Source organism: Carettochelys insculpta, chromosome 4 (assembly GCF_033958435.1).
Source record: "Carettochelys insculpta isolate YL-2023 chromosome 4, ASM3395843v1, whole genome shotgun sequence".
Lineage (NCBI taxonomy): Eukaryota > Metazoa > Chordata > Testudines > Carettochelyidae > Carettochelys > Carettochelys insculpta.
The window spans coordinates 100,270,994-100,294,245 of NC_134140.1; the positions used below are offsets into that span (position 1 = coordinate 100,270,994).

The 23,252-nt window shown below is 41.9% G+C and overlaps 1 protein-coding gene across 3 annotated transcripts in view; it reads right to left on the bottom strand.

Annotated features, from left to right (window-relative positions):
- Positions 1–4,422: 4,422 nt before the first annotated feature.
- Positions 4,423–23,252, bottom strand: part of SPRY1 (sprouty RTK signaling antagonist 1) — a 67,241-nt gene continuing 48,411 nt past the window's right edge. For 2 of the 3 annotated variants that reach the window (XR_012645421.1, XR_012645422.1), the window contains 2 exons: positions 6,522–6,698; positions 4,423–5,015 (listed from right to left, as the gene is read on the bottom strand). The gene's annotated coding sequence lies outside the window, so the exon portion shown is untranslated. Of the gene's footprint in view, positions 5,016–6,521; positions 6,699–22,376; positions 22,487–23,252 lie in introns of those variants that run through there. The other variant, XR_012645423.1, reaches the window with a different exon arrangement.

A 23,252-nucleotide genomic window follows, 5' to 3' on the forward strand; every position in this document is an offset into this window, starting at 1 on the left:
GTAGGATTACTCTTTGATGCTCTAGTTGTGATCTCCTGATGCAGGCAAGCTGGCCTTTTCCTGTCTTTCCTTTACATCAGGATAGTTTGCAGTTGCTACTTGATACTGTCTCAATGCCAGCTCTCCTGAACAACTTTGGCCCTTAGATTTTCTTTCTAGGGGACTTTATTTAGCAGTTCCCTGAGAATGCTTTTTTGAAATCCATTGTCCTTTTTGAAGTCCATTGTCCTTATTCTTTTGCTCTCAATGCTTCTTTTCCTTAGAATAATAAAATCACCATTTCATGATTACTTTCACCCAAATTGTCTTCCACCTTCAGATTCACTACCAATTCCTCTCTGTTAGAATCAAATCTACAATAGACACCCCCTTGGCTATTTCCTCCTCTTTCTGAATAAAACGTTGTCCTCAATACATCCTAGGAACTTAATGAACATTTTCTCTTTTGCTGTATTGCTTTCTGATCAGATGTCTGGAGAATTAAATTCCCTCATTACTTGCAAGTTTTGTATTTTGGATATTTCTTGTTATTTGCTTTAGAAATGCTTCATTCACCCCCTCTTGCTGACTTGGTGATCTGTAATAGACCCTACCATGACATCACCCTTATTTTCAACCCCTTGTATCTTCACCCAGAGACTTACAACTATTCTGCTTCTAACCTACTTCTGGACCTTAGAACAAGTATGTATATTTGTGATCTATAATGTAAACATCATGCCTTTTCATCCTGCCTGTTCTTTCTCAAAAAACTACAGTAAGTTTACCAATATTCTAGAAATTTTGCTCTTGTACTAATATTTACAGCTCTTTCCAATACTCTGGCATTTATATATTTCTACTTATGTGCACATTGTGCATGTGTGAACATATCACACACACATTCTTTGCATGTGCATGTTATGTCTGCACAATTAAGCACTTAAAATATAAATGAAGGCATTCTATTTGCACTCACAACCTTAACTCAACCCCACGTTACAATTTTTTTCATATTATCAAATAATAGTACAATATCAATCATTTGAACTGTGCAATATCTGTCAAATCAAAATTTATTTTTACCAAAGCACTTATGTGATGAGACAACTGGTTCTGTGGGTATTGGGAAAGTGGTGGATGTGACATACCTTCGCTTTAGCAAAGCTTTGATACAGTCTCCCTATGTATTCTAGACAGCAATGTGAAGTAGTATGAATTGTATGAAGGGATTATAAAGTGGCTAGAAAGTTGACTAGATCATCAGGCTCAACAGGTAGTTATCAATGGCTCAGTGTCTAGTTGGCAGCCAATATCAAGTGGAGTGCCGCAGGTGGGTAGATCCTGGGGTCGTGCTTTGTTCCATATGATCTGGATGGCAGGATGGACTGCACCCTCAGCAAGTTCACAGATGACAGTTAAGCTTGGAGGCAGAGATAGATGTATACGAATCTAGGGACAGGGTGCAATGTGACCTAAACAAATTGGAGGAATGAGCCAAAAGAAACTTATACCTATCTTAATTAATTTATGGAGATATACATATCTCATAGAACTGGCAGGGACCTTCAGAGGTCATCAGTTCTAGTCCCCTGTACTCACAGCAAGACCTATCACCATTCCTGACAGATTTTATTTTTAAATAGAATCTATTTGACCCAGATCCCTAAATGGCCCCCTTAAGGACTGAACTCACAAATGGGGGTTTAGCAGGCCAAATCTGATGAGGTCCAACAGTAACAGTCTTGCACTTAAGATGGGAGAAACCCATGAACTGATACAGGCTTGGAACTGATGGGCTAAGCATCAGCTCTACAGAGAAGGACCTGAGGATTACAGTGCATGAGAAGCTGGATATGAGTCAACAGTGCACCCTTGTTGGCAAGAAAACTAATATCATATTGGGCTGAATTAGTAGGAGCACAGCCTGCGGACTTAGAGAAGTGATTATTCCCCTTTATTTGGCACTTGTGGAAATCACATCTGGAGTGTAGCATCTAGTTCTGGAGCTCCCACTACAAAAATGACAAACTGGAGAGAGTCCAGCAGAGTGCAATGAAAATGATTAGGGGACTGGGGCACATGACTTATGAGGAGAGGTTGAGTGAACTAGGCTTATTTAGTCTGCAGAAAAGAAGACTATGGGGGTATTTAATAGCAGCCTTTAACTACCTGAAGGAGGATTCCAAAGAAGATGGAGCCGGGCTGTTCTCAGTGGTGACAGATGACAGAACAAGAAGCAATGGTCTCAAGCTGCAGAGGGCGAGGTCTAAGTTGGCTGTTTCAGGAAAACTACATCACTTAAGACAGTGCTGAAGCTCTGGAATGGTTTATCTAGGAAGATGATGGAATCCCCATTCTTAGAGGTTTTTAAGGCTTTAAATGATTTAGTTGAGGTTGGACGAAATAAACTCATAAGGTCTCTTCCAACCCTAATCTTTGTGATGCCATGAAAGACGTTTTTCTGTTTTCAGAGCTGTCTCCATGCCAAATTTAGGATGACCATCCATCCCATATTAGGCAGGGCAGTCCCATATTTGGGATGCCAAAAATGCGTCCCTACTTATTTTTTTAAAAGGGACTAATTGTCCCATATTTGGGCCTTCCCCCGCTGATCTTTTCTGCCAGCAGCTGAGCAAGCGCAGCTGCTGGCGGGAGTCACTTCCCCGAACCTTGGGGGAGCATGGGCGGCTGCCACATCCCTGCCACTTCCCTGGTGGAGGCCCAGCAGCTGCTACTTTCCCAGGGCTCCCAGGGAGCGCTGGTGGCTGCCACTTCCCCAGGGCTCCTGGGGAGCACTGGAGCTGCTGCTTCCCTGGGGCTCAGGGTGGGCCGGCAGTCATTGCCTCATTCCCGGCTCCCTGGGGCTTGGTGGAGCTGGGAGGAGCCGTCCCTTCCTGCCCCTCCACCCCCACCCATCACTCCCTGTCCTGTATTTGGGATAGGAAGATATGGTCACCCAAGCCAAATTCCAAACCTTTCTACCCAAACCCATCTTGACTTTGGACCTGTTTGGAAAAAAAAAAATTAAACGTCTTGGTAAAATTAGTGAAAATGTACTTCCCCTGCTTTTCAGCTCAAATATATCAGAAATATTTGTGTTCCACCTTTAAAAACTAAAAATTCACCATAAGGCAAAGACCAAGCCTGAACAACATCAGCCTGAAAGGTAAACATTGTAGAACCGTAAGGGTATGTCTATTCTTCCAGAATAGCTTATTCAGGAATAAAGCTGCTGTGTAGACATAGCCTAAGTGTCTGAATATACAGGGATTAGAATATAAATGCTTATGTAACTTTAACTTTAGTGGATGCTTTTACCACAGTTTTAACACTATACATATGCCTAGAATATTGTATATGACAGAACAGTGGCTACTAGATTAGTCTTTTTCTTTAATCTTTCCATAATCTCTTTAAAAGCTAAACATCCAGATCTAGTGGGCTGAAGGGAGAGTGGCACCTTCCCCACAAATTATGTACAAAGGTTAATAGTAATTCTGAGGAGGAAGAGGGGAAAGTGTTATCACTACACAATTTATAAATCTAAATAATCCTCACACTCAGTAAATCAATAGGATTTTTGTTGGTTGCATAAGGACAGGCTCACAATGTTTGCATAGGGAAACAATCAGCATGAATTTCATGCAAGTGCAGTACTGACAATGACATGGGATGTGATTTGAGGGTAAGAAATGGGAGCTGGGCAAGGGAAAAGCACTGAAGACTTTGAAGCCAAGAAAACTTTTCTAAATCTCAGTCCCACAGCAACCTTCATTCATGTCTTGAAAAATGACAGAAATCAGGAAATATTACTTTGGCTTGCATGCTTCTGTCCTGGCCTATCAAACGCACAGAGTAGTAACAGCAAATTACTGGAAACTGCACTTTGAACTTAGCCACTGGCAAGGATCCCAGTTAAACAAAAATGTAGAAGTTCCCTTCCTCTATGGGGGCCTCCTGTATGGGGGGTGTCCCTATAGATGTTCTATAGCTGGTTGCAACAGGATGAAATGAGGCCTTAAGCCAGACAAACAAGCCCCGACCAGCTTTATTTCCTACTGCCTGTGTTGTTTATTAAAAAGGGTTTTTTGGCACATCGTGCCCTGCTTTATTGGACTACGTTACAGGCTCAGGTCCCATCGAGAAAAAAACTTGGCACCATTTTCACAAACTGTTTACTGCTTGTTTTCTTCCAAGGATTCTAATAAGTTGTTAGAACTCCTAGTCAGCAGAGTGGTAGGTGCAATATACGAGGCATATTTAAAGAAGAACTGAAATGATTAGCTTGGTTGCTAAGCAAAGTCTCTTGATTTCCTGTCAATAGAAGAGTAATTAGCTTGTAAACCCTGTCAATATTTCTACCGCAGACATAAGAAACAATATTTTTCTATGCACCAGACTTTACAGAATGGTATTAAAAAAAAACACTAAGTATGCAGGAGCAGTAACTTAATTTTATTCGGAACCAATAGGGTGCCCAGCGAGTGCAGAAAGATACCACAGCTCTCTCCTTTCCAAAGGGGAAATGATCAAAACATTGGCTTCTTTACAGGTCTGATATATTTCTGTCTAAGAAAACCCCAATTTGCACAAGCAAATAAACAGGCTCATTTTAAAACTAAGGGGTCAACCCAAGTCAGATAAACCCCCAAAAGTTAGACAGCTGAAGAAATAAACTTTTATTTAAGCTATCGCACAGGTGATTCTAGGAGGAAGTGGTAAATCCCCACAGATCCACAGCTTCCATGCTGGAGGGTGGGGAATGATGGGGGAAGGGAAAGGAAATATTACATATACATTAAAAGCATGCAGCTTACCACATACATTCTTGGAAATAATAGATCTGGATTTTCATTTAGACAAAATTAGTCAAATACAAAAACCAGTGCTGTGGTCAGAAGTCCAATAAACTACATTGCACAGCTGTTTTTTTTCCTCTGCCATCACTCAGATTTTCTGAAGGGCCAAGTAGTATTCATGTGTTCCTCCATTTAACTATTTGTTGCTTACAGGATTTTCTTCCAGGCAGATTTCTACATTTTGGGGGTGATGAGGAAGGGAAAGCAAAAAAGATAGGTGCATGGCAGAGATGTGCAGAAGGCAAGAAATACCCAAACATTGACTTTTACCAACTTTTTTTTCTAAAAAGTCTTACTCAAGCACAAACCTGAACCCTATTACATAAAATATGCACATGACAATTTCAGACTATTGTGGTGTGCTATAAAGGTAACAGAACTTATATCGCACTCTGGACCTTTTGGTCTGCAGTGTATTTGTTGCAAAGGCTGCTATCTGGTTTTCCCCCATAAGATGTTATCCAGATGATACGGTCAGTGCTCTACATACACTGTTCATTATATTATTTATTTTGTTCACACCTTTCTGTGAACAAAGCTCCTAACACTTCTCTTCCTCCAACTATCCATCTAAAACTTCATCTGCCTTTGCATGTTCTGCAAATGGAAAAAGCACTCCTGTCCCCCACTTATACTTTTGCAAAAAAGCCCAGGATCCCCAGTGCATAGTACAAAGTATTATTCCATGGTAAGTCAGCCTAGGCTAAGTGTTGTGTATCACAATAAGGCCAAATATTATATAATGTATGTGTCATGTCATTACAGGTACCAAAAGGTTAGATTTGTCAAAAATGCTGTCAGCTTCATGGCATTTTATTATAAGATTTGTTATTTATGCCCTCATGGCACCTAGGAGGCCTACCTATGGACTTCTGGCTCCACATTCCTAAGTGCATTACCTGATAGGCGACCATATCTCCCTGTTCCAAATATGGGATAGGGAGATACAGGGAAGAGGGGTGGCTCCTTCCAGCTGCATCAAGCTCTGGGGAGCTGGCACCCCTCACCTCCAGCCCCGGGGGGGAAGTGGCAGCCATGGGTGGTCCCCGCCCGGAGCCCTGGGAAAGCAGTGGCAGCTGCAGGTGCTCTGCTCCCAGAGCCCCTGGAAAGCAGCAGCTGCCGGCGCTCCTGCCTCCACTGCCAGTCCCCAAGGGCCTAAATACAGGACAATTTGTCTCTTTTAAAAACTAAGTTGAACGGGACCATCCTACCTACTACAGGATAGATGGCCATCCTAACAAAACAAAAAAGGCAGTCTCCACCTTAAGTAGCATGCATGTCTGAAGTGAAAGGCATGCCGCAGGGGGCAATGACATACCAGATTTTAAAATGTGTCATCTGACGCACTTTTCATTTCACCCATCACATCACATTCTACCAATACCCATCTCATTTTGTATAAGTAATTTTCATTAGCAGTGTTCTATCATGTTGGGTGTGCTACAAAAGTTCAGTAAAATGCTGGCTGTTCACCTATTTTGGAAAATTTACATTTAATTACGTTTGGTTTGTTTATTGCAGGTCTAAAATCTAAAATGAAACTTGAGTTAATCCCACACTTCAGTGCTAATACCAAACTTGGAAGGAGATGGGGCAAAAGGGATGGGCCAATCAAGAACAAATCAAAGCACTAAGTTTTAACTAAACAAAATACATAAATAAATAAACCTCAGTACCCACCTTCTTCCCTGGAATCCTGTTTGGACTTCCTGGCTCATTTAAGTTACCTCAGAATGCACAATCATATGGCATCATATTATACCATTAGTCAACTCACAGTACATTTGATATCACAGGAGACGCACTTTGGGACATTCAGAAAACTGGAAAAGCTACTGAAATCCATGGAACTTTGTCCTAGAAGAGATCAGAGGAGTTAGCACTGTAGTTACAAACACTTCTTTCCCAGGTAATAATTAATTTAGTAACAGCAGAATTGTGGCAGTGCCTTGTGGACCTAGTCAAGGATCAGAACCTCATTGTGCTACACGTACAGGTTTCTTTTTTTTAAATGAAATTTTCTAAATTATGCAAAGATTTAGAGGACATAGAAAACTAAGATAATAATATGAGATGGAATAAAAGAACAGTTTTTAATCAAGGGTTGATCAACACAGCCAAGATTTACTTGTACTTTCCCTGTCGTGTTCTGCTCCCCAGTTCAGACCTGCAGAGTGGCAACAATAAATTAGTTCCCCAGTTTTCCTCCTTTCTCCTTAGAGTACTCATTTTGCCTTTGTGCTCTTAAAGATTTAGTAGATAACAGTTCCTCTGCCCATAACTAGCTTTTCACTTCCTATAATCAAACTTAGGACTGGCTGCATGTTAAATGTGCCTATGGATGGCATCCACTTTTTCTTTATTCAGTATAAGTACAATACATATATCTCACTTTTCCCTTAATTTCCTGAATTTGGTACACATTTCCCTACCAAAGTCATGTGGCAGTCCAGCTTACACCACAGCTACAGCAGCCTGCTCTATCCTGTCAGGGGAATCAAGTTACCAAGAATGTTGATGCATTTCTAAAGGAGAAGTGGGGTGGGGGAAAAGTACAAATATGTTTTGTAAGACTTTTCCAGAGAGCACATGCTGCACTGAGACAAACCCTGAGGTACAGAGCAAATTACAGCTGATTCTCTTTACATGGAAAATGGAGATTTTAAAAAAAACTAATAAGAAAAACAAAAGAAACTGTGTTCCTGCCTGAAGCCTTCCAAGCCTTCAACTGAATACCAGTCATTGCCAGTCAGATTAGGGTTGATTGCAAATCTGCCCTAATAAGGAGTGTGCACACACGAGCCACTTTATTATAGATGCTTAAAACAGTGAACAGCAAATAGATATGTATAATAAGTTATTCTGAACCATACACAAACGGGGTTATTAGCTTCCCAATTATGCAGATTGGATACAAAGACACTGTGCCAAATTCAGTCCTCATTTACACCAGTGTAAATATAATGTACGGTAACTTCACTGAGTGATAAATCTGAAGTATCTCCACTGCAAAGATAGCCAAGGATAGATATGGTGCTTGTTAGTAGGCAGCATGTTCGCATCCAGCAATTCACAGTCATTTGGTTGTTTAATTGGGGACCATTGGAGGAGGTGGAACAAGGATACAGTGAAGCATATAAAAGTCACAATGGATATTTTTCCCCTCTCATACTCTAATACCTGGAGGAGTTCAAAGGTTTTCCATGCCTATGGCATTTGGCAATTATAATCACACAGTAAAATACCTAAGGTTAATGAGTAACCTCTGAAGGAAGTTACTTCACATAATGACAGCAATTTCTCTGAATTAAATGTTAATAGTAAGGGTTGGAGTATGGTGAGACGGAAATGGTGGCAATTGGCAAATGGAATCCTGTTACCTAGTAACAAGCGGAGGGGGAAAGTCTCCTTCAAGGAAGGCGGGGGAAACACTGAAACAGGCAAAACATTTCCTGAATTGCTTGATAAATGTAAGGTATTTTGTAAAACCAGCAGCTGCTCATGACACAGAAAGCGGAAGCTTGGATAGACCCTTTTTTATCACAAAGTCCAAAGCAACAACAATTACTGGCAAGATAATGGAAATGGTGTTGTGCGATCAGCTAAGAGACAGGTGGCAACAAAGGTCACATTATGCCTTAGAAGCCAGTGGACAACATTTCAATGAAAACAGACGATACACTGAAATCCTCCAGGGTCTTAAATCATAGCCCCATGTCCTTGCACCCAATATAAATTAAGTTACACGTGATAAAGTTCCCATGCAGCACTGAGTCACTGAGACACCAAGAATGCTTGCAGGTACCACAGGAAGGAGTGTGCTGAAGGAGGTGCATTGACTTTTTTAAAAAAGCGCAACATGAGCTGTCATCCCATCACCATTTCTCTACTGGCTGGTGTGGAACAAAGTTGGGAACATGGCCTCATCTCTTATCCCCATGCTTCTTTATAATGTGAACATTTTAACAACCTGAGTGACTCATACGCTATGTCTATACTAGCTTGGAAGATCAACCCACTGATGGTCATTCTTCCAGGTTTCGATTTCTTGCATCTGATAGAGCTGCATGAAATTGAGCTCAGCCAAGCCCTGTACTCCTTACGAGATGTGAGGGGTAAGCCGAGCACACATATGTCAATTCTAACTATGCAACTGTTGTAGCTAGAATTGCGTATCTGCAGTCGACTTACCTTGCCTAGTGTAGACATAGCCTTAGGCACTTCTCTTTCCATTCACTCATTATCAAGCACACCATTTCTCCTTCTTATTCACCATTCAATAACATCTGTTGGACAACCACGGCAACAGCATAGATAGAAAAGTTAACCTTAAGGACGTATCTGATGTATACTTTAATACAATTTATGTGCTGGAACCATAGAAGGGTAGCCAACCACATGTGATGACCAATAAACTCTGAACAAACCACCAGAAAATAATCTGCAGACTACAATCTGAGAACATCTGCCCTATGCAAGTTCAGAGCTGCCATTGGTACTCAACTAATTCCCAGGTCCTCTCTCTTGCAATAGCTACGGGTTGCTCATCTGCCGAAGAGAAGAAAGTTCCTTGAGATCTCTTCCCCTTCTTGGCAACCCAAGCAAAGGTATGCCAAAATCTAACCCAATGGTTTTAATTTATAATTTTGTAAGTTATCTTTCATATAGCTGATTACAGCATGGTAGACTGGATCAATTCTCTTTCAACATCTCATTTACGGTCCAACTAGCTGATGTACAGATCATTGATTTTCTAGACATGCCCTCTACAACTCAATTGAAACAGCATCATCCATAAAAACAAGATCAATCATATGCCTATGGTTTAATTTTCATTTCAACCAGGATGTCAAAAGTACAGTCACAGAGTAGGACATTTCCCAGGGCCTTGTGTCTGTCTTTTATTGTTAGCTCCCAGGCATAATTTTGACCATCAACTCCTTGCAGCAAATCATTAATCCTTAGGAAATGTCCTGAGACAATATTGTTACTGATTAAGTATCTGAAAACATATCCGCTGTACACTAGCAATGTTATACAGGTCAAACCTCTCTAGTCTGGCACTTTCTGGTCCAGCAACATCCATGGTCCAGCATGATTTTAGTTAACCAGATGTCCATTTATCATGAATGTGGCAAAGTTTCCTGAAATCCCATGAAATTTGCTGACCACCACCAGTTCTGGCTGTCAGTGTTCTGTGCTGTTATTTATCTCTAATTTGCCCATATATGTCTTCTAAGAGCCCAGTAAGCAGTGAAAATGTTTGGTAATGCTTTTGGACAATACCAACCTCCCATGGTTTGACATCCATCAGCTCCCAAGGGTGCAGGACTAGAGCAGTTCAACCTGTACAGTATAACATTGAGATAATGTTTACGTCTAAATCTGACATACTTTAAAAGAAAATCCTTTCCAGTTGAAACCGCACACCAGTTTATAACCAAATAGAGGGATTTTGTTTACTCATTCTAACGAAGTTGAACCAAAAACTGGCCTGACCATTTCTTTCCACAGACAGTAAATAGTATTTCTAATTTCCGTTTATTTTATAAACACACAAGGAAGTTCAATTTTGAAACATGATGCTAACACAAAATTTGACATTTTAAACTAACAAAGGTGAAACAGCCATAGTTAACCTTAGTTCCACCTGCTTTGAATGAAACATGCATTTTCATTTCATGATCACACACAAGTCTCAAAAATGCAACACGCCATTCAAAAAGTGTATATTTTTGTAAATTCAAGGTGGAATAATACCAGTGACAGATGGCTCTGGAGAAAGAGATTGCTGACCGCTCCCATAGTTAGCCATCTGAACAACCTTCCTGCTTGTGGGAAAATGACAAGTAATCCTGTGACACCCTAAAGACTAACATTTATTTGGGTATAAACTTATGCTCAAATAAATCTTGTAGTCTTTAAGGTGCCACAGGACTCCTTGTTTTTGCAGACAGAGACTAACACAGCTAACCCCGTGAGACTTGCTACCTGTGAGAAGACAGAGCCCAAGTCTTCTGCAGGAATGGTTGTCACACTGGCTGACTTGCCCCAGCTCCTTTTGATTTCATTGGAAATATTTTTGGAGGAAAATTCTGCTCGGATTGAGTACAGGTAGCACACTGCAACTCAAAATGAACATTGATGGGAGATGATGATTTTCCCTACAAACGTATCAGACTTTCTCAAGTTCAGAAGTTGGGGGATGAGTGGAAATTTCCATTTTCTGATAAAAATATTTGCCAACAGTCTGAAGAGAATTGTAAAGGGATGTCTAAAGAGTAACGGTTTAACTTAAGTTGATGTTTACCAACATCCAGGAAGTCTGCTGAAGTTTGGTTTTTTTAATCATGTTGTAGCAAAAGAAGAGAAATGAGGAGACAAGTATACTCCACATGCCTTGCCAAAGATCTACAGGATTCTGCCGCATACCTGTTCTATAACTCTAAACTAGAGGATAGTCATAGACCTCATGTGCTTGTAGACCCAACTGTGCAGTTCCCAGTTTGGAAAACAGTCACTTAAATGAGTGGGGTAACAGCACCATGATATCAAAAACATGTATGTGAGAGATCAGTTATATACCAGTGGCTCCGGTGTACTAAAGTGACTTGTGACTTTGGGAGTTTACATTTTTGGGTGTCTAACTTAAGCCACCTCAAAGCTGCCTGACTTTCAGAAATTGCTAAGCACCTCCCCCCACAAAAGCCAGTCTCATTTGTCTCCATTTGGACACTCAAAAATAGAAGCAATCAAATTCACCACACATCACATCTGAAAAAAGGGCGGTGTTCTGTGGTATGATCTACTTGTCAAGAAGAGAAACTGGCAGGGTAGGGTCTCAGTAAGGGCAGGCTGAACTTAGCTTCTGGACCTTGACTGTGAATTTCCACACTTGTGAGTTTAACTATAACTCTGAATTTTCCAGCTTTCTAACATCAATTGTTATAGCTCTATTTGGTCCCACAATATTAGAGAGGCATGGTGGGTGAGGTAATATATTTTGTTGGATCAACTTCTGTCAGTGAGAAAAACTGTTGAGCTACACAGAACAATTCTTCAAAGCACAGAAAGGTCCAGCTAAATACAAGATGTCATGGATAGTACAGCATTAAATGATTATGAAATGGTAAAAGACAAATCACCACAAAAACGATAATGGATTACAAGAAGATGGACTTTACCACACTTGAGAAGTTGGTTGGTAAGATCCCACAGTATCTAAGGAGAAAAAGAGTTGGAGAGAGTTGGCAATTTTTCAAAGAGACATTAAGGGCACAAGAGGAAATTATTGCACTGCATAGGAAAGATAGGAAACATGGCAAGAGACCACCTTGGCTTAACCAGGAGACGTTCAATGATTTGAAACTTTAAAAAAAAAATTCTAGAAAAAGTGAGAACTAAGTTAAATGACAAAGAATGAATAATAATCCAAAAAAGTACAGGCTGCGTCTACACTAGCCCCTCCCCTTCGAAAGGGGGATGCTAATGAGACACTTCGGGATATACTAATGAGGGACTGCAATGAATATGCAGTGCCTCATTAGCATCATGGTGGCTGTGGCACTTTGAAAGTGCCACTTTCGATCATGCCTGACTCATCTACACGGGATCCTTTTTGAAAGGACCCCATGTAGACGAGCCACGCGCCATCGAAAGCAGCACTTTCGAAGTGCCACAGCCACCATGATGCTAATGAGGCACTGCATATTCATTGTAGTGCCTCATTAGTATATCCTGCAGCATCTCATTAGCATCCCCCTTTCAAAAGCAGGGGAGCTAGCGTAGACATAGCCATATAGGGATAAAATTAGAAAAGTCAAGCGAGAAAACGAGATCATACTATCCAGAGACAATAAGAAAGCATAATTAAATATATTAAAAGCCAAAGGAAGACGAAGGACAGAATAGGCCCATTACTGTTTTTAATCCCTCATGAGGTAACAGAAAATGTGGAAATGTCAGCAGAGTTAAATGATTTTGGTTTTGATTTTCATCAAAAAGCTTAGTAGTCATTGGACATCTAATGTAGTGAATGCCAGTAAAAATGAAGTAGGATCAGAGGCTAAAATAGGGGAAAAAACAATTAAAAATTAATGAGACAAGTCAAATGTCTTTGTCGAGATGAAATACAACCCAAAATACTAAAATTGTTGACTGAAGAAATATTAGAGCCATTAATGACTATCATTATGAATGACAGGAGAGATTCCAGAACACTGTAAAAGGACAAATATAGTGCCAATCTATAAAAATGGGGAAAATAAGGTCAAAACAGGCAAGGCAACTTAATTCCAGTAAAGGGAAAGATAATGGAGAAAATCATTAAGCATTCAATTTGCAGTCACCTCGGATATTATAAGTAACAGTCAGAAAGTGTTTGTCATCAAAAAATTACATCAAACTAGCCTAATAACTTTCCTTGAGAAGCTAGCAAGCCTTGTGGACAGAGAGAGGAAGAGGTAAATGTGGTATATCTCAATTTTTGTGAGGCTTTTGATACTGTCTCGCATGACCTTCTCATAGTAAACTAGGGAAATGCAACCTAGAGCTGCTATAAGGTAGATGCATAGCTGGTTGGAAAACCATTTCCAATGAGTAATTACCACTGGTTAACAGTCAAGCTGGAAGAGCACATTAAGTGGGGTTCCTCGGGGATCAATTCTGGGTCCAGTGCTGTTCAATATTTTCATCAATGATTTAGATCAGGGTCAGCAACCTTCCCAAGGCAGAGTTCCAAAATCTGACCTTTTGACTTCTATGTACAGTCCAAATGCCAGTGATACTTTTTGAAGTCACCAAGAGTCCTACTTACAACAGCTTCACTAATAAACAAACAAACAAATAACCAAATTAAAAATAAAGCTTTACCGTTTAGATGGTGGTTGGTAGCATTAACTGGTCGTCAGCAGGCATGGCTTTGACCAAGCTCCCAGCTGCAGGGGGGGAGGAGTGGCAAGGCTGAGCTCCCGCTTTGCACACCAATGAAAATTGGCTTGTGTAGCATTCTTCGCACCCGTGACTGAGAATGGCATAAAGAGTACACCTATTAAGTTTTCAGATGATACCAACATAGGAGGGGTTGCAACTGCTTTGGAGACCAGGATGAAAATTAAAAACAATCTGGACACACTGGAAAAAGTGTCTGAGGTTAACAGGATGAAATTCAATGCAAAGACAAATGCAAAGTACTCCACTTAAGAAGGAACAAACCAATGCACACATACAAAATGAAGATACGACTGCTTGCTCAGGAGTACAGCAGAATGGGATCTGGGGGCTACAGGCCCACTGAGCAGGGGACAGAGGAGACAATTGTCCTGGGACCCAGTGATACAAAAGGGCCCTGAGCCATGAGCTCTTTACACTGTTGGAATACTGCGCTGTGCACTCAGGGCAAAGCTGATGGCTGTGGAGAAGGACAGGGGCTGTAGTCCAGGCAGTGTCTGGCTGCCCCAGCCTCACTCTTTCTGAGGGTGCAGAGCAGGACCCCGCCTTCTAGCATGGGTGTTAGCCCTGCAGGCACAGCGGAGCACAAGCTAAATACCTGCCAGTGGTGTAACGCTGCTGAAAAAAAAATCATTCTGGGATCTATTAGCAGGACTGCTATGAGCAAGTCACAAGAAATAGTTCTTCCCCTCTACTGTATGCTGATTAGGCCTCATCTAGAGTATTGTGTACAGGCCTGGGTGTCACATTACAGGAAAGCTTTGGAGAATTGAAGAACGTCCAAAGAACAACAAAAATTATTGGAAAAGCTAGAAAACATGACCTAAAGGGAAAATAGAAAAAAAATGGGCTGGTTTAGTCTGGAAAAGAGAAGACTGAGGTGGGGACATAACAGTTTTCAAATACATAAAATGTTGTTACAAGGAGGCAGGAGGAAAAATGTTCTTCTTCAACACTGAGGACAGGACAAGAAGCAATGAGCTTAAACTACAGCAAGACAGATGTATTTTAGAGATGACACAAAACTTCCTGTCAGGGTGGTTAAGCACTGGCATAAATTGCCTGTGAAAGTTGTGGCATCTCCATCACTGGAGATTTCAAGAGCCTGTTGGACACACACGTGTCAGGCATGGTCTATAATAAGTAGTCCTGCCAGGAGTGCAGGGGACTCTTGAGGACCCATCCAGTCCTAGGATTTGATGTGTTAAGTAGTTAGTGCATGTTCTAAGGGACCATTCAAGTGAAGTGCCCTGTTAACATTTCTGTACTCATAGGACAATTTTTGGAAGATTATTGGAATAAAGCCTGAATCCAGTATCTTAATTAAGCCCATGATGTTTAGTGTTTAGCAAAGGTATTCACTTTGAATGGGCCGTTTGAATATGTACTAGCTACTTATGCCAACCTGTTGGATCTTGTATTTAGTTGTGACTCTCAGTACCTTTTCCAGACCTGAAAAGCAACTCTTTGTGACTTGAAAGCTTGTCTCTTTCATGTGGTCCCATAAAAGATATTACCTCACCCACATTCTATATCAGACTCCTGATAGTTAATTATTTTTAACAACAACCAGAGCATCCTTAAGATTTTTACACTTAAATTACTGAGATGTATGCTCAAATGACTTCATGCTTGAATATGTAGATTCAGTTGTTTCACATTAAGTGTGAAAGGGTCTCTTTTTCTAGTGGGCATGAGCCTGATTCTGATCTCACAGTTCTATTCATTTCAGTAGCACTACTCCCAATTTACACTTGTGTTGGTGAGAAAATAAAGAGGGCCCTGAGAGTTATGTTCTGTCTATAGACAGGTTACCTGATTAATGCAAATTTAGAAGAGTTAAATAAATATGTGTGCTTTCTAATTGCTTGTTGCTGATCTGGCAACAGTTTTTAGCCATTTCATCAGAAAGTCCATCTGCAAGGATCTAAGAGTTGAAAGCTTTGATTTTGTCTGCTCTTTATGTTATCTGGCTCCTCTTCACTCATTCCAAAGAGACAATAACATCCCAGTGGAGTAATGGAAATTTATACAGCCAATGCTGTTTTGCAGATGTTTAAAAATATAGGCATCAACTATGAAGGCGCTCATACAATACACGGTTAACATTTTGATTAACTAACTGTTCTGACTAGAAGTCAGACTCCAAACTCAAGAGTGTGTTCTGAGATTTAAGAAACAATGCTTATAATGGGATTTTCTGTGGCTGTCACCATGAGCTCCTGGAGATTGCATCCACTGGTGCCACAGCCATTCCACAACTTTGAGTGGAGGACTTCTGCTCCTTTCCCCATGGTGAGGCTGTTCTGGGGCTGAACTACTCAGGACAGGGAAAGGATCCTCGATTTGGTCCTTGAGGCTCTGCACTATTTCAGTCTCATTGCATACATCAGTGAGAACAATGGATGTTGACCAAGGGAAGAATGTTTATTATTAGGCTCAATTCAGGAATTACTCCATGATATTTGATAGTGAGGTCTGCTTAAGGGCAGACTAGGTAACTATGTCTATGGGTCTACAAATACGCCGAAGGCAACTTTGCCAAAAAACAGGGACCAATGTCAAAAGACACCATCCATGTGGTGCCCACAAAATAGGCTCTCAAGGGCATTGGGGAAACGGCAGTAAATAGGGTAGCGTCCCTGAGTCACTCGTGTGAAATTTAGGGACAGAAATTGGTGCCTGTGTCTTCTAGGATTGAACAATACATAGGGTGACCATCCATACATAAGGGGCAATCCCTTATTCAAGCTGTCTCACAGGTATCCCAACTTTTTTAAGAAAATGGGCAAATTGTCCCATATTTTTGGGCCTCTTGTTCCCTGGCACCTGGTATCTTGGGGAAACAGCTCCGCTGCTGGGAAACCCTGCTGCAGGGCAGCTGCCTATTTCCTTGACACGTTGTGCCTCAGGGCAGCAGTCTCCACTGCCAGGAAGGTCATCCATGGGGTGACTGCCTCTTTCCTAGTGCCCTGCACCTCGGGGCAGCAGCTCCTGCTGCAGGGGAGAGCCTCTGTAGGGCAGCTGCAGATTGCAGAGCTCTAATTCTCATCTGTCCCCCATCTGGAGGCGGCAGAGCCCCCCATACCGGGTGCGTCACCATGGACAGCAGCCCCCATCACCAAGGAGCCCTAACATGGAACAGCAGCCCCCCCATCCCTGCAGGCCAGTGTCCTGTATTTGCCATAGGGCAATGTAGTCACCTAAAATGCACACAGCAGCATTTTAAGCACCACTGGAGTTGTGGCATGAGCTGACAAAAGCAAAGAAATTTAAATTCAAGGCTAAAACACTTCCCTTTGCTCATCCCATTGTGCCTGTTTATTTCACCACATAATTGCTAACATCCTTCAGTGATCTGAAAATCCTTGGAGACAATGAGAGCAGCCAAGGATGGACTGCTAGCTTCACTTTGAGCTTCCTTGTTTTTGTTCTAGCTTTTAGCTTTGAAAGGTTTTAAAGCATAATGAACCAAATAATGATAATACCACAAGCCCTACGTGTGAATCTGGGAAGCCACAGTGAGGCCTACAGCACACTTCCTGTGACTACACCGCTAGTCCCCTTTTTGATTCCCCTCCCTAGGACAACTACATTCTTCTTCAGTCCACTTGCAGTAACACATCCAACTTTCTTCTTCCTCTCATTCCCAGCATGGTTATGGCTGACTTCCACCAAGCATCCCACGCACAACCCTTTTCTTCATTCTTTTCATAGGCGGGCTATGTTAATACCTGATGCACAGTAAAGTACAATAAAGGTTTTATTAGCTCTAAGTTAGCCACATTATTTATGATTGGCAAAGCCATACACGAAGGCATGCCACTAAGACTTTTACACCACAATAGCATGACTTTTTATGGTACATTTTACAGATTTTTTTTTAGAATTAAAAAATGAGCATTCGATACAATTTTATTGGTGATACTTCATTCCTTCTCCACCTGTAAAGACTGCCTTGGTCACAACTTAGAAGGCTAATTTTCTGCAAACTATAGGAATCAAAGATAAATGTTATGTTACATTATTAGAAAGGAAGATTTCCCTGTTGAACAAAGCATGCATTTCTAGCTGTGATGGTTGAGGACATATAGGATAATAAACATATCTGGGTAAAGGACTGAAAATCTTTAATCCCAAACTGTGTACCGGTATATTTTAAGGGATAAAGTCAATTTTACAGTGAGAAAGGAAAACATTTTGGTAACAGGCTGTTTGGGATCCTTTTTAATCACGGCTGTTCAGAAGCAGTTAAGAAAACCATAATATTAAAAATATTCCTGTGTGAGATAAAATAGGCCATAAATAAAAAGGGCAGCATGGCCATGTACTTCACACAGTATTTATTTATATAATTCCTTATTATATAAATAGCATTTGCTAATAACTAACCATGGTAAAGGGAGTCAAAGAGAAAGGATCTGGTTCTCAGAGTGTTCTGCAAAGCTGATTTCAAAAACAATCATAGGTATACAGAAATTAGCTTAAGATTGTCAAGACCTAAATGTCTAAAACTACTTTGAAACCTTTTAGACATTTAAAACTAGCCATGTCAAAATACTGAGAAATTTACAATCAGGAACAATAGAAGAGAAATCAAGAAGGAAATCTAATCTCACTCTTCCACTACTGAATTTCTACGGTTACATTATATAAATTGGACAAAACGTTTTGCTTTTGAAACACTATTGAAATACACCTCTCTTTTGCAGAGAGTTAAGGTGTGGTTTTTGGTTTATTTTTTTAAACCATCTGATGAGGCTAGACATTCATCTGCTTGCTAAATACAGACTCATTTTGATCCTCATTTTTCTTTTCGTTTGCTAACACTTCTTTTGAGCAACGCCGTTAGAATTCAGGCAGGGGCATGGCATTCAGCAACAGCTGGGAAAATGGGTCACTAGCTGACAGCTGACTGACCCCATTTCAGATTGAATGCAGGGATGTGCCCCCCCCCAGTGGTTCTCTGGAAGGAGCTTGGTTGGTTGGTTGTTCGTTTCTCAGGGGTGAGGAAGGAGGGGTGTCTGGGGGTAACTGACACTGCATCCTTCGGGGACGGGGAATTTCTCAGTGCGGCTCAAATCCAAAAGAGGGCAGAACGTCGAGTTAAGCGAAATACTAAACAGGTTTCAGGAGCCCGGGGCGGTGCTTTCCCCCTTGCTGTGATATTGGAGGGCAGGCAGGCAGCATGTTTGAACTTCCCCCAAACTAACCCTGAGCACGCGAGGGGCCAACCCGCGGAGCGGAGCTAGCCTGGGCCTGCTAGCGAGTCCGCCTTCCCCTCCCCTCCTGCCAGGGGAACCCCGCAGCCCCAGCCCAGGAGCTGAAGTGTGCGGGGCACAGCCGCGAAGACTCAAGGGGGGGGTCCCCCTCCGCCCCCCAGGCATCGTGTGCCGCGGCCGGGCTGCGGGAGGACAAAAGGCAAAGCCCAGGCCCGGTACGGGGCGGCGGGGCAGAGCGGCCTCACTGCAGCAATACAAGGCGGGGCCGCCCTGCAGGAGGAGCCCGGCGCTGAGTTAGCGGCTGAGCTCGGGGAGGAGCAGTGAAAAGAGCAGGCGGGGGGAGGGGGGAAGACTATTTCCATAAACTCAACAAAGGGCGCTTGTACCATCTGTCCCCGTCCGGCTCCGCCGGCTGCACGCTGGGCGGATTGGGGAGGGGTTCAATGCACCTTACGAGCGACGGACGCAACCGGGCTGCTTAAGCCCCGTTGCCCGGACAATGGCCAAGCGGAGAAGCCCCCTTCTTCCTTCCTTCCTTCCTCCCGCTCCGGGGCGCGTTCCGCCCGACTGCCCGCTCTCAATGCGCCCGGCTCCCCTGCGGCAGCCCGTGGACTTGACCGGAGCTAAACCCAACAAAGGCATATGCCGCTGCGGGTTGCCGAAGCGCCGGGCGCTGAGTCAACAAGCAGGTCGCATTGAAATGCAAATGAGGCGCTGGACACCGCAGCACCTCCAGCCTCCTTAACTTTTCAACCCCCGCCGCCAGCCAGCGGTCCTAATGAGTCCCCAGCCGGGGAACCATTATTAACCAGCATCAGCGGGGCCACTCGAATGGCCGAGCACTCGGGTCCTTTGAAAGTCCCATTAGTCCAACGCTGCCATGGCCTTAGAAGCCTGTTAATTGTTCACCGTAGGGGACGAGACAAATCAGTGTTTCTCTGCTCTCTCGCCAGACACAGCAGAGCCCTTCAGACCTCTGTCACAACAAAGCTGAATACATAGGGCATTGGACTCGAGCAAAATTAAGGCCAGTTTCCATTTATAAAGCCAGCCCAATGAGGAGTATAAGTTTCCTGCTGCCTTCTTTGTGCTGCATTTTTTTAAATCTATACTTGGGAAACAGCAAAGGCAACAAGCAGCCCTGTGGTACTTCCAGGTTAGCAAGTTTATTGGGCCATAAGCGTTTGCAGGTAAAACCCACAGCACAAGCAACAACGATAAAGTGACCTCTGTCTTTTTGTATCCTACTGTTTTCTTGGATAATAGTAGACACTCCCGCAGCACCCTGGAGACTAACAAATTGATTAGGTCGTGCACATTTGTGAGTTTACTCACAAAAACTCATGACCTAATCAATTTGTTAGTCTCCAAGGTGCCACAGGACTAGCTGTTTTTGAAATTACAAACTAACCCAGCCACACCTCTGAAACTTGCATAATAGCGTTTGTATTGTTCAGTTGGGGTCTTTATTACAGTTTCTCCATTGTACTAATCACCACTTTTCCAGCTTTAACCCTGTTCTTAAACAAAAAGTATATTTGTTCACTGTTTATACATTTTAACTGACACACAATGTTCAAACCTGTGACATTAAAGTCATAATTAGGCACTCAATTTTAAAGTTGGCCATCCAGCCAACTCCTGACTATCAACTGTTCCAGTGTATGCACTAGAGATGCCTAGGATGCCCACTCCCACTGCTGCACCCCACCCCAAAAAAAGAGAGAGAGCAGGAACTATTGAGAGCTTCCTGTTCTTGCCTTTCCTTCTGGTTCTATGAGGTCATTATTGCAGGTGTTTCAGTGTTCATGGCCCCAGAAACACATGCGTACATATTATCCTGGGTCCTGGTAAAAAAGGACAGATTCTGATCTCCTTCACTGTACATAGTACCTAACTGAGTAGTTTTATAGACATCAGTAGAACCGCTCCTTGAATATGGGACCTCTTTTTTATGAATAAGAATGTCAAAATCTGGTCTGTAGGTGAGGGTTGTGCATGGCCAGTTGTAGGTGACCATGGAGCATAGGTTGATGCTTCTAAAACAGTATCAGTGTGTTTGCCTTCACACCAATTGTCTCCCCAAGTCCAACATATTTACACTGAAGACCCCAACACTGGACCTAACCACATCACACACATGATTGGGGCTCATATTCCTGCACTTCCACTAATGTGACATATAACATCGTGTGCCAGAAGTGCCTCTCCGCCATGTATGTTGGACAAACTGGACAATCAATTTGCCAAAGAACAAATGGACACAAATCAGATATTAGGGCTACATCTACACTGCAGCGATCTGTTGACAGAAGTTACTATCGGAAGAGATATTCTGGCAAAACTTCTGTTGATATATCACATCCAAACATAAGAGCAGATCGAAAGAGCAATCTGCTCTGTCAACAGAGAGCTGCCAGATTGCGCAGCCACTCTCTCAACAGAACAGCCAACCAGAAGCTCAGCAAGCAGGGCTGCCCAGTGAACTGTAAGCCCTGTCTGTCAACAGAGGGCTGCCCGGAGCATCTACACCCTTTTTTTGTTAACAAACTGTTGACAAAGACATCATTTCTCATCACAGAGATGATTTAATGGTGTGCATTTTAAAACAAAGAAATTTTAACACCACATTACCAAGGGAGACATCTGGACTGGAATTCATTTTTGATACCTATCACCATGGACTCAACAACAACCTCAATTATCTTACACATTACAAGGACAATTTCCCCACCTTTTATAGTTGCAGAGATGGCAAGCATCTCACTTAACACGCACTTACGAAGGTTTTTTTTCTCTCCCCCAACCCAACCTGATTCATCAGGGATTTTTTTTCATTATTTTCTCTCAGTTACCAGTTATTCTCCAGATCTGAAGAAGTGGGTCTGTCCCACAAAAGCTCATCACCCTAAAAAATAATATTGTTAGTCTCCAAGGTGCTACAGAACTACTTCCTTTGTTTTGTGAAGATACAGACTGACACGGCTACCTCTCTGAGACCATTCAGATTGTAATTGCTTGAGGGCTAAACTTGTCTTTTTGTTTATGTTTGTACAGTAGTGATTCCATGAGGCCTCAATCAGAAGGACACTGTCCTAAAAATAATTATTTCATGAGTACATTGCTGCAGTCTTTCCTGAAGGTCATTATAGCAAGAAAATTAACCATCAGTTTTGTAGGGAAAAAATAAACGTACTCTTAATTACAAGCAGAGTCCAAAATTGATGTAAAATTCATATTATACATCACTCAATTTCATTTTTAAATGCTATAGCATAGGGTAAGTTCAAACACAAAACCATCTCTTGTAGTTAGTGAGTACAGTATAGGACATGGAATACTACACCCTATTTTGCACACCCACCTGATCTTTCAAGCTCGACCAAAGGACAATATGATGGAACACTCCCAAAACACAATTCTGCCTATCTTGACCGTGCAAAACTCCATTTGAAATCACCAGGCCATCCAAATTGGTCTGTGAGGAAGGTACTTCATTAAGTGCCATATCATCACGCCCTTAGTTAGTTTTAACACAGCTCTTACTAAAGCTAAACTTCAAATGAGTTTGGAGTTTTGCACTAGAAAAACATATACAATTGAATGCTAAGAGTTTTACATTTCTCTTATGCATTCAATTCAAAAGCACTCCACAAGCAAATATATAAACAAACACAGAGAAATGCTGCCACTTCCAAGCAATCTGAACAACAGTATGCGCAAAAGTACTCATTTCCCTTTTTGTTCTTTTTTTAAATTAAGATGTTAAGAATAAAGGTGAAATCTTGCTCTGTGGGAGTCAGGGAAGAGTTTATCACTGAATTTCATGACACAAGGATATCACCTGCTATGTTTAAAGCTATAGGCCCAAACCAAATACTTCCTTTTGATTTCAATGGAGCCTGAATCTGGCCTAAGACTTTTGTTTTTGCATGCACAGTCATTTGCTCAGAAAGACATGTACACAGAACTGCATCCACAAATGACAATGTATGCCATATCTGAGTCCAAGTAGAATCCCCCTTTGAAAAATATGTTCCAATTATCCAGACGTCATACCTCATCAGACAATGATCTACTATATATGTGTGTCTGATAGCTGGTCCTAAACCATCTGAACATTAAATTAATTTTGATTAATTTTGCTTAGCACTTGGTATGGGTCATTTTCAGTATGGCTATCAAATATAAATAAAAGATTGAATGGTTAGCATTACAAGGATTGCCTGTATTTTAGTGG